Source organism: Papio anubis, chromosome 10 (assembly GCF_008728515.1).
Source record: "Papio anubis isolate 15944 chromosome 10, Panubis1.0, whole genome shotgun sequence".
In the NCBI taxonomy this organism is placed as follows: domain Eukaryota; kingdom Metazoa; phylum Chordata; class Mammalia; order Primates; family Cercopithecidae; genus Papio; species Papio anubis.
The window spans coordinates 73,621,674-73,626,181 of NC_044985.1; the positions used below are offsets into that span (position 1 = coordinate 73,621,674).

The 4,508-nt window shown below is 35.4% G+C and overlaps 1 pseudogene; it reads right to left on the reverse strand.

Moving 5' to 3' along the window:
* Positions 1 to 3,117: 3,117 nt before the first annotated feature.
* LOC101002519 lies at positions 3,118 to 3,975 on the reverse strand (annotated as a pseudogene).
* Positions 3,976 to 4,508: the final 533 nt, after the last annotated feature.

A 4,508-nucleotide genomic window follows, 5' to 3' on the forward strand; every position in this document is an offset into this window, starting at 1 on the left:
TCTTTTTTTTTTTTTTTTTTTTTTTTGAGACGGAGTCTCGCTGTGTCGCCCAGGCTGGAGTGCAGTGGCCGGATCTCAGCTCACTGCAAGCTCCGCCTCCCGGGTTTTTACGCCATTCTCCTGCCTCAGCCTCCCGAGTAGCCGGGACTACAGGCGCCTGCCACCTCGCCCGGCTAGTTTTTCGTATTTTTTAGTAGAGACGGGGTTTCACCGTGTTAGCCAGGATGGTCTCGAACTCCTGACCTCGTGATCCGCCCGTCTCGGCCTCCCAAAGTGCTGGGATTACAGGCTTGAGCCACCGCGCCCGGCCTGTTTTAATTCTTATATTTACCTTGTCAGTGAAGATATTTAAAATGTTGCTTCATTAATTATATTTATTCTTAAGCTTGAGAAACAGTTCTATTAGCTAAGATTGTTATTAATATCTAACATGTATTATACTCCTAGTATATGAAAGGTATTGTGTGAAGCACTTTATTATAATATTCTTGCCCCATTTTATAGATGAGAAAATTGAGGCTTAGAGACATGAAGTAGATTGGCCAAAGTCTTACAGCTAGGAAGTAGTAGAGCCTGGGTTTATACCCAGGTATTTTCACTCTCAAGCATCTTTTTCTTAACAACTTTATATTTTGCCTGCCATTAGCATCTAATATCAACATTATACTGAGGGGAAATTATGTGCGAAGCAAATTTTGACTGTTCTTTTTTGAAGCCATATTGTTCACCGCAATGTGATTATTAAATCGTTTAGTCAACTTGCCTAAAAAGAAAACATAATTAAAACATGCATGGAAAGAGAGAGAGCTTCACTTCTTGGTATCTTCTCACACAATGTGTTGGTAGTTCACAGTCTACACTAGAACTGTTTTTTAACTCCCTTTATGATTTTACTCTCATTGTACTACTTCCTGAGACAACTCCAGCAATTTATTTGTTCCTCTTCCTAAAAATAGCCTTTGCTTCTCTGCTTCAAGATTTTTAAAAGAGCAGCATGATGTAGTTTTTACCTATGTTACATTATTTATGCATTAACCAGGCAATATCAGTTATTATGAAAACTTTTATTAAATGGCATTCCTCTATCAGGATAGTCATTACTACTTCAATATTCTTAGTTTGTTATATCATTTGTCATAGGATGTAACCCCATTTTATATATGAAAAAAACTGGGACTAGAGATACTAAGTAAATTGGCCAGGATCCCAGCTAGCAAATGATGTTTGTGTCAATTTGATATTTTTTTCTCAAAATAAAAAAATTTGAAATTTAAAGTGTACAACTAATCATTTTGTAGAGGGTTTTAAGACTTCAAATTTCGCCAGATGGTTACTTAAATATAGTTTCCCTTGACACTGATGAGGATGCTTATAAGATTAACTAGGATCAGCAATGTCATGAGGTATTCCCGGGGGTAATTTAATATATATTAGAAATCCATTATAAGGTAATTCTTAAGGGACACAATGTTCTTGGTTGCAAGCTGTCTAAAATATAAGAATAGATGTATCTTTGCATGCAGTAAGATGAAATGTCATGTTTATAACAGATTTTTAAATGAAAAATTTATTTTTGCTCAATTTAATTAGCTATTCTGTACTTTTTCAGCATTATTGTTTATTTAAATTTTTATTAGTGTCTCCATCAAAACCAGTTACCCAACACATAGAATATAAGATAAATAATTAAGCTATCACTTTATAGTGTGTAGCATAGAGCTTTCCCAGGCAGATATAATTATTTGGCTTTTGTTTTTGTTTTATATTTTTGAAGTATTTTAAAAAAATAAAACTTTTTACTTTGGGATATTTGTAGATTTACATGCAACCATAAGTAATACGGAGAGATCTCATGTACTTTTCACCCAGTTCTCCTCAATGATAACATATTGCAAAACTATAGTTCAATATCATAGCCAAGACATTAACACTAATATACTAAAGATACAGAACATTTTCATTGATCCATCATATGTTATACTTCTATAATTTTGTATAATTTTTTTTTTTTTTGGAGATGGAGCTGTCGCCCAGGCTGGAGTGCAATGGCAGGATCTCAGCTCACTGCAACCTCCACCTCCCAGGTTCAAGCAATTCTCATGCCTCAGCCTCCTGAGTAGCTCAGATTACAGCCATGCAGCACCATGCCCAGCTAATTTCCATATTTTTAGTAGAGATGGGATTTCACTATGTTGGCCAGGCTGGTCTGGAGCTCCTGGCCTCAAATGATCTGCCTGCCTCGGCCTCCCAAAGTGCTGGGATTACAGGTGTGAGCCACTGCACCCAGCCTATACTTACATAATTTTCATATACCTGTACTACATTTCTATAATTTTGTCATTTCAAGAATGTTATATAAGATGGAATCACACAGAATGTAAACTTTTATGATTGGCTTCTTTTAAACTCATTTTAATTCTCTGAATTGTCATCCAAGTTGTTAAATGTATCAGTAGTTCATTCTTTTTTACTCCTGGGTAGTATTCCTTGGTATGGATATACCACAGTTTGTTTAGTCATTTATCCATTGAAGGACATCTGAAGTAAAACAGAGTGAAATCTGGTTTCATTCACAGTATAATTTATAGTTTTCCATTTTATTCTTCAGTTCATGATTGATTTTTTTTCGTATGAGCTTTTATTTTTTTATTGGAACAGGATTTGGTGGGGATACTAAATGTGGCAAGGTTCAACAAATTTACATTTTATCAAAATAAGATTCTTAAAGAATATAATGATAACATATACTTTAACTCTTTTTTTTTTTTTTTTTTTTTTTTTTTGAGACGGAGTCTCGCTCTGTCGCCCAGGCTGGAGTGCAGTGGCGCAATCTCGGCTCACTGCAAGCTCCGCCTCCCGGGTTCACGCCATTCTCCTGCCTCAGCCTCCCGAGTAGCTGGGACTACAGGCGCCCGCCACTGTGCCCGGCTAATTTTTTCTATTTTTAGTAGAGACGGGGTTTCACCATGGTCTCGATCTCCTGACCTTGTGATCCGCCCGCCTCGGCCTCCCAAAGTGCTGGGATTACAGGCGTGAGCCACCGCGCCCGGCCTACTTTAACTCTTATAGCACAAACCCTCATATTAATTGATGGTCACAGAAAAATACTGTAATGCTTTAAACAAAACTTTTAAAATACATCAATGGTGCAAGTTTCAAACAAAATGCAGTGACCAAAATATTTAACTGTCCTTTCATCAAACTTTTACAAACATAGTCTTCGTTGTCTCAGCAAATCAGTTTTAGTTTCTTCATGGTCCTCCATCTGTGTTTTAACGTGACACTTGTCCGGTTGTTGAATTTGTAATGCAATAGTATTTTAGATCAGTTTCCCTCTCCATATTTCCTCACGCCGGATCTCAAATTCTTGTCTTCTTCTCAAAACCCTGCCTGTTTTTTTCTGGCTCGATGTTTTCCAGGAATTACTGGTTGACACTTTGAAACAGGTATTCTGCTTTCAGTGGCTCTTCTGCTTTCTTTTTTCTTTTTTGCACTTTGAAGAGTTCCTACTCTTCTTTCTTTCTTATTAAGGTCTTGTTGCTGGGTTCTATATTTCAACTTATATAAGAAAAGATTCTTGTGAGACCTTTTTCTTGTATCCAAATTAGCTTCAGTTTCCATTTCAACATCATTATCATTAGGTTTATCTTGAGAAGCTATCGTTCTCGTTCTTTTACTTTCTACTACTTTTGCTGCTGCCTTCATTAGAAAGGTTGATGAATCCATGCTGCCAATTTGTTAATTGATGGAGTAAGACCATCTACATTTAATGTAATTATGGGCTTTAGCCTGTCATTTTAGTTTTTTTTCTGTTTCTGCTGTTTTTTATTTATCTGTTTTATTTTTTCTGCTTTCCTATGGGTCACGTCAAAATTTTTTAGAATTCCATTTTGACTTATCTTTAGTGTTGTTAAATACCTCTTGGTATAGATTTTTAGAGGTTGCTCTATGTATTACATTATATATACATAACATCATTGTCTACTAGTGTTGTCATTTTACAAGTTTTAGTAAAGTGTAGAAACCTTACCTCCCTTTATGTTTTTTGAAACCCTCTCCTATTTATAATTGTCTTAAGTATTTGCTCTACATATGCTTAGAGCCCCAGGAGACAATATTATATAGACAATAGACAATATTATAATTGTTTCATCCATTAAACATAACTTACAAAACTCAAGAGGAGAGACAGAATATATAGTATTTATATTTTTTACTTATCATATTTCTTTCTTCCTGATATTCCAAGGTTTCTTCTTTAATTGTTCTTTCTGGTTAGAGAACTTTAGCTATTCTCATACAGTGGGCCTCCTAGTACCACATTCTCTTTTCCTTCATCTGAGAATGGCTTGATACCTGTCATTCCTGAAAGGTATGATTCTCAACATCCAGTAAAAACACCTTAGACTCAATTATATTGAGTATATTGATATAGACTCAATTATATTGACTCAATTATATTGAGTATCACTTCACACTCGTATGAGTATAATTTTTATAAATGAGAA